Genomic DNA, 14478 nt, shown 5'->3' on the forward strand with positions numbered 1-14478 from the left:
AAAAATGTAAAATTTTTCAAATAATTAAAAAAAAACTGTTAAATTTTTGTTGATGGTTAGTACAAATATGCAAAAATGTTTGTGGTATAATTAATGATTTTGAGAAAAGAGATTTAAGTATAATTGATTTTCCAAAATCAAATCATACCTTTAAAATCAATTTAAAATGATTTTAAATTTTTCTAAAATGTTTACCAAATATGATAATAGTTGAGATAAAGAATCCAACTCTTGAAAGGATAATTGAATTTTCAATTTTGATTTAAACAAGTTTATTGTTGACATCTAACATGTTGATTGGACTAACGCAACAATTTAACACAACCATGTCACAAGAGAATATACTAGAGACAATATATATAGTACAACAACAAATGTGAGAATATGGAGATTCATACTATCGAATATCGATCTCAAGGAAAGAAATAGATGTCATTTACGGTTAAAATAGTATATTTTGTTTTTGTTTTTTTAATTTTATTCAAGTGATTTACTATCTCCATGTTCATTATGCTAAATCACCATTTGCTTCATTAGTTCAACCAATGTATCACATCACTGCTAATGATATTATTGTCAAGGACTTATTTACAATTAAAATTAAAAGTTCAAGAATGTACATAATTAAATCTTTTTAAAGTTTAATAACCAATAAACACAACCATCAAGTCAAAGGGAACATAGCTCGGTGGTAATTGACATATATTTTTCACTAAAAGGTTGTGAGTTCGATCTCCACCTCACATATTGTACTAAAAAAACACACAACCATCAAATTCATAACTTTTGAGAATAGAAAAAATTGTGAAGTGTATATAGATATAATTTTGTAAGAAATGAATAGAAAACACATGGTTATAAAATTAGAGAATGAAAAGGATGATTAAAATACAAGCTTAGGGAATTAATTAAGAAAATTATGGGAGTGGTGTGTGTTATGAAGACAAAAACTACATATTTTTTATTTTTTGGTGAGAATTATGAGTAGCTTCTCGAGCCATGTTCCACCAAAACATAGGAAGCTTCTTAAGCTACTTCTTAACATAAAGACAAGACACCGACCATTTATTAAGGTAATCTCCTAAGCCGCCTAAGCAACAAAATTGAAGCATCTCATATCATTAATCATTGGGATTAATTGTACTAAACGCATTATAATATAATTTCATTAATTCAGGAAACCTAAGCCCTCGACCCCTAAGATGTTGGGATTATGGAGCCAAAACAGAAAACTCATGTCCTATGAAGAAAAGGATTTTTCAACACTATTACCAATTCCTATCGGGAGTAGGATATTGTTATCTTATAAGGATTACAATATTGTTTTTCTATAAGAATGAGGATATTTGGCCTCTTATAAATAGGGTCTTTAGGTTAAGGTTTCATTTGTACATAATCCAAATAAAAGGTAGTTGAGTGGTTGTGGGCAGTGTTGAAAAGGATTCTGTATCCCGTGGGTTTAGTGAGTGTTTTTGATTCATGTACCTAAGTATAGTGTGTTATAATACTTAGAAGCTAGAGGCTTTTTGTTGGGACCTCCAGGAGATATTTTTGGGGAGAGTTTTGTATTCCAATTCTTAAACAGTTATTAGTGAATTACCCACATCTGAGTGGAAGACTGGATGTAGCCCTAAGTGGTGAACCAGTATAATTTGTTGTGTCGTTATTCTTGTGCTTTTACAATTTTCTTCCTATTTGCATATTTTTTGTTGTATTTGGATATTTCTGTGGAAGGGAAAATTATTCAGGGTCTTCAATTTCCCAACAAGTGGTATTAGAGCTGTAGGGTTGCAGTATCATGGGTGACAGATATCAAGCACACAATTATTATGAAGGGGTCCTCAAGTTCAATGGGGAGAATTTCAGTTTTTGGAAGATGCAGGTAAATGATCTTCTTACGTGTAAGAAGATACACAAGACTTTAGGGGAGAGACTAACAAGGATGGTAGACAAGGATTAGAATGGGATGGATGAGCATGCCATTGCGAACATCAGAATGTCGTTGTCAATGAATGTTTGTAGTCTGGTGGCGAAAGAGACTACAGCGAAGGAGTTGTTGAAGGCCTTGCAAGGCAGGTATGAAAAACCTTCTGCTAATACAAAAATACTTCTATAGATGAGGTATTTTAATATCCACATGGAGGAGGGAACCTCGGTGAATTCTCACATTAATGAACTCACCGATATCTTGAACAAGTTAGAAGGGATGAGTGTCAAGATTAAAGAGGAGGTGAAAGCTATGAGGCTGTTGACGTCTTTGCCTGACAGTTGGGAGACGATGAAGACCGCGGTGTCGAATTCACTAAGGGAAAATAGCTTGAAATTTACAACTATTTGTGATGCCGTCATATCTAAGGAAGCCCTGAGAAAATTAAGGAAAAATGTCTGCATCTACTTCAGGGGTAGAAAACGATCTTGAATCAACTTTGGTAGCTCAGAACAAAGGGAAGGCAAAGATGAGTTATAATGGGAAGCAGCAGCGGAGATATAGCAGGGGTAGTGGGAGTTCCAGTGGAGAAGTAGAGTGTTATTACTGCCACAAGAAGGGACACATTAAATGCTTTTGCAGGAAGTTTAAAGAAGATCTTGAGAATGGGAACACTATTGCAAATGTTGTAATAGAAGAAGAACGGATTGAAAAGTTTCTGGCTTGTGTTCAGAGGAACATATCTATAGACTAGTGGGTGGTTGACACTGCAGCATCAGCGTACGTTGCTTCAGACAGACGTTGGTTCTCATCTTTTACTGTAGGTGATTATGGCTCAGTGAAGATGGGGAATGGGAGTATCTCCAAGGTGAGAGGAATTTGAGATGTTTGTTTGAAAACAAGCGAAGGGGTCGAGTTGGTGCTACAAGGCGCCAGGTATATTCCTAGCTTCAGATTTAATTTGTTATCCGCAGGGAAGCTAGATGACGATGGCTACAACAGTGCGTTTAGTGGGGGTTGCTGGAAGCTCAAAAGGTAATCCAGGGTGGTGGCAATAGGCCACAAGAGATCTTTTTTTTATGTGTCAGAATTTGAGGTTGCTAAGGGTTCACTAAGACAGACTATGCACAAAGTAGCTGCAGATGGTTCAGGGCGAGACCTTAGAGGACTAGCAGCATTGATGGCCAGAACAGATCAGAAGAATATGCTATCAGCTCAAATTAAACAGTTGAGAAGTACATAAAAGGGAAACGAGAATTTGATAGATCATCGAGTTCATACCTCAACTATCAGACGTTCAGGCGAGCTGGTGAAGTCGCATAGGTGAATTAGTGCATTTGAGGGTACGAGTTATGTTTCTAGTGTGGCGATAGACTTGGGTGGGAGCGCCAAGTCATCAGGAGAATCTTCCTTCAGAGGTCGTTCGGTTCGATCGAGAAAGGAAGCGACGGGGACCACTTAGATCAAGTGGGAGTACGTGGCTATGTCTCTATGTCTCGGGGACAAGACCACGTAGAGCTGCCCAGTCTCGGGGCAGAGTCAGACGATGCTTGGGTAGGACCAAACAGTATTGATCAGTTTGTTGATGGAGGAGTCAGAACTGTGCCTTGACAGATGGTGTCAAGATGATGGAACACTCTTGATGCAGTGGGTGGTAGAGAATTGTCGCTTTGTCTCCAAGTGGTTGATTGTTGGGATTATGGAGCCAAAACAGGAAACTCATGTCCTATGAAGAAAAAGATCTTTCAACACTATTACCAATTCCTATCAAGAGTAGGATATTGTTGTCTTATAAGGATTACAATATTGTTTTCCTATAAGAATTAGGATATTTTGCCTCTTATAAATAGAGTCTTTATGTTAAGGTTTCATTTGTACAAAATCCAAATAAAAGGGATTGAGTGGTTGTGGGCAGTGTTGAAAATGATTTTGTATCTCGTGAGTTTAGTGAGTGTTTTTCATTCTTGTACTTAAGTATAGTGTGTTACTTAGAGGCTAGGGGGCTTTTGTTGGGACATCTAGGGGATATTTTTGGGGAGAGTTTTGTATCCCAATTCTTAAACAGTTATTAGTGAATTACCCACATCTGAGTGAAAGACTGGACGTAGTCTAAGTGGTGAACCCGTATAATTTATTATGTCGTTATTCTTGTACTTTTATAGTTTTCTTCCTATTTGTATATTTCTTTGTTGTATTAGGATATTTCTATGGGAGAGAAAATTATTCAGGGTCTTGAATTTCCCAACATAAGATTCATAATTTATCATTAGTTTATAAGTCATAACACCTAACCTAAACAAATTCTATATTATCTGATGGTCATAGGCGAGACTTTTTCAAGTAATTTTTATATAATTAAAAGTGATTTTGAATTATTAATATTTCAAGTTTAAGGAGAGAGTTTTAAAAAAAAAATTTTTTTTTCAGAGATAATTTTAGAGGAGAAGAAAATTTTTAGAGAGTTAAAGAGAAAAAACTTAGGCATCCAACTAAACTTAGAATCATGAGTACTAAAAATTTAGGGAGATACTACAAAAATTTTAGAAAAAAAATATTTAAAGAGAATAAATAAAATTAAAGATAAATTAAGTTAGATAGTGACAAAAAGTTTAGAAAAAAAGTCTCAAATTTTAAGTTGAAAATGAGGTGAAATAGAAAGCAAATTTAAAATTTAAAACAATAACTATTTTAAAAATTAATTTCTTATTAATTCTTTTTTTTTTTTACCAAAAATCACTCGAGAATCACATCCAAGTAATTGACCAGTGATTTTAAATTTTTATAAAATTATTTGAGAATTATTGTGAAATATATCACTTTAAAATTAAAGATAAACTTAGAATGGAGATGGGTGAAACAACCACTGCACCAAAGACCAGGTTTGCAAAAATTATGCTATTAATTAATATATATATTTTATTTTTTAAAAAAGCAACGTCAATATTTGTCGTTTCTTGAAGAGACACCACAAAAGCGAGCCAAAATGGTTGTCTCAAGAGACGACAATATCTTCATTTAAAGGAAAAAACTGACGTGGTGCCAACAAAGTATCATGTCTTATCGTCGTCTTTTGAAGAGATGACCAAATAGTATGGTCGTCTCATGTGTCAAAAGTATGATTTTTTAATAAGTTTCAACCAATGCATTATACCTTTGATATGTTTCGCATGAACATTATTTCACAAAGAAGTTTGAAAATAAGCATTATTTAAAAAAGAAAAAAAATCTCAAAGATAGGTGCTGCATCGTTAACTTTATAATCCGTCGTTATCTCAATTTTAATGTTGTTGTTAATAAAAGTAGATGAGATCTCAATTTTATTAGAAATATCTATGAAAATAAAAATAGATGATGTTTCAATTTTATTAGAAATATCTAGGAAAACAACGATAAAAATGGATCACCATATATTTTTAGAAAGATTATAAAAATAAAATTTCATAACAAATAAATATTTTATTTTTTTTAAATAAATTAAAAATGATTAATATAAATATTACGTATATATTAGTGATATTCTATTGTTATTTTTAGATTTTATCGAATTTTTTATAATACTATAAAAATGTTGATTTATTTAATACTCTAATTATCTCTAAATCAAACCAATCGAGGCTAGACTAGTCAAAACAGATCATTTAATTGAGATTTTCAAAGGACACTAAAATTCAAATTTTTAGTTGTAAGAGATTTGATTTGGGCCAGCCCTTGATATTAATATTATCTGTTTTTTAGTTAGTTTCAAACATTAGAAAATGTGGCATTTATAGTTCCTCGAGAAGATACACAAATCTCCAGTTTGTGTCTTTTTGCATACAATTCAATGTTTCAAATTTCCAACTGATTCTTATTCCTTTTTGTTTTTTCTGATTCTTTTTATTTTTTTATCTTTTTCTGTTTTTAATCCAGAGTTTGCCACAGTAGGGGTGTTCGGTGTAAAATCGATAGCTAACCCAACCCAATCCAATCTAAAATTTTCGGATTTGGTCGGGTTGGATTGTTGGATTCTTATTTATCTTTTTTCCATATATTTTTCTAACCTCAAAGTTACAAAACGGCTCACGTAGAAGAATCAAAATCTCATAAATGAGAGAAGAAGGCTGGCGGGGACGACGACGAACTGGGACGATGACGGCGACGGAGACATGAGGGAAGAAGCCTGGCGGCGACGACGACGATGGGCTGGGACGACGACGGCGACGTGAGCTCCAAAGGCAGACGACGATGACGTGAGCTCCGAAGGCGGACGACGACGGGAGCTGTGAAGGATTACGGTGATGGGAAGCTTGAGTGAGGGAATAAAATGGTGGAGAGAGACCTGGGAGAGGAAAGAAAATGGAGGAAAGAAAGAGAGAAGAAAATGGGGAGAGATGCTTGAGAGGAAGGAGGAGAGAAAGATTGAAAAGATGAAAAAACCCTAACCTAAATGATTGGCTAGGATTAAAAATAATGGAGGGTTGAGATTAAAGAAAAAAAATATTTATATATTTATAAAGATATTATTATATTATTTATAATTAAAAAACACATATATATATGCATAAATTCGGGTTGGGTTGGATTGACCCGAATTTTTAAGGGTTGAACCCGAGACCCAACCCAACCCAACCCAAGTCTTTGTCTAACCCAACCTAACCCTTACGGTTTGGGTTGGGTTCGTTGGGTTGTCGGGTTTTTTAAACATTCCTATGCCATAGTGCAGAAAATATTCCATTGGGTGAGATTTCATTTTTCTATATTTGTTCTGATCCTCTTTACTTCTTCATTACTTCTCCACATCAAATGGCGTTTCAATTGGTTAAAGATTCTACATTAAAATTATAAGAGGCTTAACAAAGTTTATAATATAAGTAAACTATTCTTATAGTCAATTTGTTATGAGGTAAAATGGCAACGAGGTAGGATGGACCGAGTGGGCCGACCCAGGGAAAGTGGGTCGAGCCGAGCCCCGATCGGTACAGAGCAGGGGTGGGGACCGAGCCCTACTCAGCTCGGCCCACTTCCCTTGGGTCGGCCCACTTGGTCCATCCTACCTCGTTGCCATTTTACCTCATAACAAATTGACTATAAGAATAGTTTACTTATCTCTTAACCTAACCAAATTAGCTAGGGAACAACCATTAGTTTGAGACGAGACTGCAATAGACTAATAGATAAAATAAATAAAATATCAAACACTTCAAGTTAAGTATTTAATAATTATTTGACACATGTTACATTGCATTTCAATTAATTTGTAGGATTCACTCCTCTCTTCTTTCAATTAATTTATATCTACACTGAGTTTGAAAATTATAATGCTAATTTTTTATTGTCTCCACTTCTAGGGGTGTTGGTGCTCCTCATGTGATTAGGGGAGTTCTGCTACAACGTTGAAAATAACTTTCACACTTCTTTACATAAGTCAAGGTGAGCTTAATGAATGGTTTAAAGTACATGTAATTGCTATGATTAGTTTTAAGTATTAATAAAATCCAGATTTCTATTAGAAAGAATACAAACACAAATTTACTTTAGGTTAGTTTTGAGTTAAGTTTTAACAAAAATCGTGTTAAAAATAATGTATTACTGAAGTTTTTTAAAGTTATGTTTGTTGAGTTAACTTTGTGGTGTAAAAATATAATCTTATTGAGATTTTATTATGTGCACAAATTGGGAACTATTGAGATATTAATTGAAGCAAGTGATTGAGAGCAATAGAAGCTTCCTGGCTCTAGTTCAACTTGTTGAGACTCATTTGTCTCGAGTAGGTTGGTCTATTGTTCAAGTTGAAGTGTTTTAGAATGGGCTAGATTTGTTGCGAACTAAACTTATTGGTAGTAGATGTAGTTTTATTACTTTATCTTTTACTGTGTAAAGACCTTGAACGATTTGCACATTTGTTGCATTAGTGATTTAATTGACATTTTGCTCATTTTGTTCATTTTAACTTTTTAATAAAGTTTATGATAGTTGTGCATTAATGTCTTGAATGTTGTTGAATTCTGTATGTGTTGTGGTTTGCTGAATTCTATTGGATGTGGATTAGGATCTGAGATGATTGGATTAGAGGTGTTATGTGTGTGTATTATATTAGATTGTGTTGATGTTTGGACGGTTAGATTGTGTGTTGGAACTTAGAAAAGTATTAGTATTGCATTACTGTTTTGTTTATTGGATTGCTAGAAACATGGATTATTGCATTATTTTTATTGCTGAAAATAATTTGATATGGGTTTTATAGGTATTTTGATCGGGTATGTGTACACGATTTTATTAATAATTTTTTTTTTGCAGGTTTCTGTAAAACTAATGTCAGTTTAGAACTGACACCATAGATGTCTGTCATCGTAAATATACAATAATATTCAATGTAAATAATGTCGGTTATTTCAATGTTAGTTAACGATCGACATTGTTCAGATAAACAATGTCAGTTGGGAACCGACATCGTAAACTACCAACATTGTAGACTACAATGTCAGTTAATTAGATGTCAGTTCAGAAACGACATCGTTTAATAACCGACATTGTTGGCTACGATGACACGCGATTCGATGTCGGTTCAGCAACCGACATCGTATATATATCATGTCAGTTCTAAACTGACATTAAAGACCAATTTTGTTGTAGTGTGAGTATCAGTAAGTAATGGTCGAACATCACCGAGGGTAGACGAATCCTCTAGAAAATAGAGACTGTTTCTCAATTTACCCCACTAATATGAACCAGCGAGCGTACCATCAAACTCTACTGAAGATACAAATTTGATGATGGTGTTAATTTCGTTTATTTCAATTTTTGTTAGGGTCTTAGCCAATTAGGCCTTAGTTTCTTTATTTTGGGTCAAGTGTTGACCTTAATACTTGTTTAATTATTTTTAGTTAGTTATTTTATTTATTTATTTATTACCAAAATAAATTAGGATTTTAGTATTTGATGCCACCTAGGTTATTTCTATTGGTAAGCTTATCATTTAAGTTGTAAGGGGATCAGTTTTAATGGAAATTTTGAGCCTTTGAGCCGTTTCTTTCAAGCCAGCCAAGAGCACTTGAATTTTGCAATCCTTGATCTAGGTTGCAAACTTGGAACATTCAAGAAGGGTTTGATCAACCTCTATTGTAGAGTGTTCAACATCGAGTAGGGAACTAGTTCTCCTTGCCTCATGGTCTTTGATCAACATGGTAACCTTCATCTAATCTTCCTTGGGATCGTGCTAAATTGATTTTGAGGGTTTTAGTGTTTGTGAATTAGGGGTTCATATACCAAAGGGTTCCTAATTCCAATTCGCTAGCATTTTCATGTCATTTGGTACCAACGCTTAGGCTCTAGATTGGGTATATCAGTGTCTTTGATTTCTATGTTATTATTATTATTATTATTATTTGTTGAGTCTAGTAGAATGACTTGTTTGATAACCATTTTAGTTTTTGGTTTTTGGTTTTTCTTATTTTTCGTTTTTTGTTTTTGGTTTTCTGTTTTTAAAAAACAAAAATCATATATGTTTAATAATGGTTTTTTGTTTTTTATTTTTAAAAAACAAAAAATCAAAAACATGTTTAGTAATCATTTTTAGTTTTTGTTTTTAAAAAGTTAGAAAGTTGAAAATACATATTAGAAAGAGAAAATTTTAGGTAAAGTAAAGATGACAATGGGGGTGGGTGCGAGTGAGGATGCTCTCCCCTATTCTCGGGCTTGTGAAAATTTTTAGTCTCTGTCTCCACCTCGTTCTTGGTCCGAGAGATGTTCTCGAGAAAAATTATCGGTTTTATAATTGTTTTTAATTATTTTTAGAATTTAAGTATTAAAAAAAGTGTAATAAATATATAATAATTATTTAAAAAATGGAATCGGGGACGGGGTCGGGGTCGAGACATGTATTTCCTATTTTTGGGACCCGACCATGCAGAAATTTTTGTCTTTCCCTAATGTAGAGACATGAAAATACAATTTAAGAGAGATGTAAATAAAATTTTAGAAGATAAATATTAGAGAGATAAATAAAAATATTTTTAAAAAATAGTGAAAGAGAAGTTAAATACAAAAAGAGAAAAATTGTAGAGAAAAAAATAAAGTCAAGAGGAAAAAGATCTGTTAAAGAAAAAAAAAAGAAATCATGAAGAAAGAGAAAAATTATAGTGAAACAAATTTAGAGATAATAACAAGATTCAAAATATAATTTTTAGAGAAAATAAATAAATACAAAGATAAATAAAAGTTACATTGAAAGAAAATTGTGTGAGAAAATAAAATATAATTTTCAGAAGAAAAAATAGATTATGAAAAGAAGGAAAAGTTATAAAAGATGAAATTCTAGAGAGAAAAAAAATTAGGAAAAATATTAAATTTTTAGAGAGAGAAATGAAACTGGTTTGTTAGAAAAAAACAAAAATAGAGAAAATTTTGGAGAGAGACAAATAATAATAAATATTCAAAATATGAAAATTTTAGAAAAAGAAAAATAAAGTTTGCATAGAGAAATTTAAAACTAAAAAAATTTTAGAGTGAGAACTAAATCTTTTAGAGATAAATATGAGAAAGAAAAAAAAGTTGATTATTAGTAGAAAAAAATTATATTTTGAAAAACAAAAACCTATTTTTGAATTTTTTTTTTTTTTTTGAAATTTACATAGAATTTCAAAATGGTTTTTGAAAAAAAAAATTGAACTGGTTATGAAACAAGTTTTTAAAAAACTAAAAACCAAACACTAAAAACGAAATGGTTATCAAACGGGTCCTTAGGAATTTGAATTTTTTCTGGTTGAGTCTAGCACAATCAGGATTTAATTATTGACATATTGATTGGTTTTGTAAATTTTTATTCACAACTGATTATTTGATTTGGAGTAAAAAAAAAGGAGAAGGAAAGAAATTGGGATAGAAATTGAAAGAAAAAAAAACTTCCTCTGGACGGAGAAGGAATCGAAAGAATAGAAATTGCGAAAAAAAAATGAGTGACGCTGATTTGAAAAAAAAATTAGGTAAATTGAAGCAGGTACCTCAACATTAATGGAAGCCGGTAGCTCAACCTTAATTGGAGCAAGCAGCTCATTTTATAATCGTTGAATTATGTATAACGACAGCTGAAGCAAGTACGTCAATATAAGTAGCTGAATTTTCCTAGGTTTCAAGCAACAGAAATTTATATTGAATATTTAAGAAAAGAAGAGCGGAAGAATTGTCAATTTCTTTTGGGTTTTGTGAGAGTTTTCGAGTTTTATTGCATCTAATTTTCATTGTTTCCTTGATGAATGAATTTTTGTCTCGTTGTTTTCTTTTCTTTATTCATCTTGTATAATTCTTTGGATTTTGAGTATTCGATTCTTAATTCCATATATCTTATTTTCATTGTTTTTTTTATTCTAGTTTGTTGGATCTTGAATATTAGGTTCTTGATTCTTAGTTTTCTTATTTTGTAGGTTCTACTTTGTTTGGGGGAGGAAATACCATGGACACGTGGAGGACAGCTATTGGTGTTTCAAGATGACTCATGAGTCATGCCCAACTCGAACCGCCGAGATTACCACCACTAGCATTGACAGGTGCTAAGTGTAAGGGCCGAGGTGCGACCTGGTCAAGGTCCGATCTACCGAGAAGCTCGGCGGGTCCGATGTGAGCAACTGTCAGCGACGTGATTATCGGGTGTAACCGTCGGTCCCGAGATTACCGGGTGTAACCGGCGAGATTAACGGGATTACCACCCATAAGTAGAGGACCTCACTCCACACTCAGGTATAGTTTTTTACCTCGAACTAAACTGGGAATCCGACCTATACTGACTTGAGCGTCGGAGTGTTCACCTTTTTGTGCAGGTCCGCCCAAGTGTTCGGGTCGGTCCGGAGACCGGGTTCGAGCTACGATCAGAAAAAACATTGTTGTGCATATTCTTGCATAAACATTTGGTGCCGTCTGTAGGAAAAGCGACAGTCTAAGTCATCCCAATTCTTTTAAATAAAAACGCGAGCGAAAATGGTTCAACCAGCAAATTCAACTAATACGGCAGATCGAAGAACTCTAGCTGCCGGCGATGCCCACCATAGGGAGGTCGGAGCAGAGGTGGTAGAAGGGCAAGGTCACGACGGCCTAATGACGGAACCCCTCCGCAGGTCGGCACGAATCACCACGCCTGTTCTACCACCGGTGCACCCAAGGACATCCAAGGCCAACCGTGGCCGAGGTGGGACTTCCAAGAAGGGCGCCTGGGGCTCGGCCCCAGCTCCAACGAGTGAGAATTTTGACGCAATCCAGAGAGAAATGGTGACAATGCGCACGCAAATGCGATCCATGAAGAAATGTATAACGAAATGGTACGAGCTGCAGGCGCAGGATCCCGATCTGAAAACCGGGTGACGCGTGTTGACATACGTGAACAAAGGGTTCCCACCTCGGCCTAGTCGATGAGGGGCATCCCGAAGAAAATGAGATTCAGGGATACACTCGCCAGAGGGGAGACCTCCGTGAGCATCTTAACAGAAAGAGAGGCTCATCCCTCCAAAAAAGACAGTCACCATCCCGCTCGCACAGGAGCTCCAACCAGCAGGCTGAATCCTCTCACAACCCAACAACTCCCGCAGGGATGATCACAAGAGAGGAGTTCGACTAGCTGATGGGCAAGCTCGATGCTCAGGTTGAGGCCTTAAAGGCCAAATGTGAGCAGAAAGAAAGTCCACTGAACGATGGTGACCTGGGAGAATCGCCATTCACCTCGGACGTTTTGGAAGCACCGATCCCCCCGAAGTTCAAAGCTCCTACCGTGAAACCTTATGATGGGTCGAAGGACCCTAAGGATTACGTTGAGGTCTTTGAGGGCCTCATGGATTTTCAAGCGGCATCAGACGCAATCAAATGCCGCGCCTTTCAGATCGCGCTTACTGGCAGCGCGCGTTTGTGGTACCGGAGACTGCCAGGCAGGTCGATCTCGACCTACTCTCAGCTGAGAAGGGAGTTCCTCGCCCAGTTCTCTTCTCGGCACTATGATAAAAAAACAGCGACCCATCTCGCCACCATCAGGCAGAAGGAAGGTGAGACGCTACGGGAGTACGTCACCAGGTTCCAGGAGGAACAATTGAAGGTCGCACACTGCTCTGACGACTCGGCCATGTGCTACTTTCTCACCGGCCTGGCCGACGAAGCTCTCACGGTGAAGCTTGGAGAGGAGGCTCCAGCCACATTCGTCGAAGTGCTACAGAAGGCGAAGAAAGTCATCGACGGGCAGGAGCTCCTCTGAACCAAAACCGGCCGACCAGAGAGAAAGATCGACTAGGGCAGAGGTGGAAAGGATACAGGAAAGGCGCATCCCAAGTCTAAGGACAAGGGATCTTTCTCCAGTGGTCGAGCTGAGTACCGAAGGGCGGAGAACGGACCCACCAAGAGCAGACCTTACGAACGCTTCACTCCGACCACGATTCCAATCTCCGAGATCCTAACGAACATCGAGGAGTCTGGAATGGAAAAACTCCTCAAACGACCTGAGAAGCTTCGGGGAGCCCCGGAGAGGCGCAGCAAGGACAAGTATTGCCGCTTCCATCGGGAGCACGGCCATAACACGTCAGATTGCTGGGAATTAAAGCGCCAAGTTGAGGATCTTACTCAAGATGGCTACTTCAAGAAATTCGTGGGGAAGCCCAGGACCAACTCGGCAGAAAAGAAGGAAGAAAGGAAGCGTTCGAGGACGCCGCCCCGGCGCATTGACCGACCTGCGGTCATCAATACCATTTTCGGAGGGCCAAGCGGGGGCCAGTCCGGACAGAAAAGAAAGGAGTTAGCTCGTGCAGCCAGGTGCGAGGTGTGCATCATCAGGGAGCAGAGGCCGACCTGCCCAATCACCTTCGATAGTGCAGACTTGGAGGAGGTCCACCTACCCCACAATGATGCACTTGTGATCGCTCGCTTGATTGATCATGTGGTGGTCAGAAGAGTACTAGTAGACGGGGGCGCGTCTGCTAACATCCTGTCCCTACCAACATATCTCGCCCTAGGATGGACAAGATCACAATTAAAGAAAAGCCCGACACCGCTAGTTGGGTTCTCTGGAGAGTCGGTCACCCCACAGGGTTGCATCGACTTGCAGGTCACATTTGGGCAAGACAAAACACAGGTCACCCAAATGGCCGAGTTCGTGGTGATTGACGGTAGATCGGCCTATAACGCCATCTTTGGGAGACCCATCATCCACTCATTTCGGGCCGTTCCCTCAACACTTCATCAAGTTTTGAAGTATTCCACCCCTAATGGCGTGAACACAGTCTGAGGAGAACAGACCGCTTCGAGGGAATGCTACGCCTACGCACTCAAAGGGTCATCGGTATGCACCCTCGAAGAGCAAGCCAGTGGGGATGGGCCGCTTGAGTTCGAGGCCGACCTGCCGAGAAGGGAGTTTTCCGCGCCCACTGAGGAGCTCGAGCTTGTTCCTCTGCTTAGTCCCGAGAAACAGGTAAGCATAGGAACTAAGCTGGGGGCCACTGACAGAGAGGAGCTAATCCACTTCCTTAGGTCCAACTCGGACGACTTTGCATGGTCTCATGAGGACATGCCTGGCATTGACCCGAAGATTATGACGTATCGCCTCAGCA

Source organism: Momordica charantia, assembly GCF_013281855.1.
Source record: "Momordica charantia cultivar OHB3-1 chromosome 3 unlocalized genomic scaffold, Mcharantia_2.0 BLBB01000003.1, whole genome shotgun sequence".
NCBI classification, from domain to species: domain Eukaryota; kingdom Viridiplantae; phylum Streptophyta; class Magnoliopsida; order Cucurbitales; family Cucurbitaceae; genus Momordica; species Momordica charantia.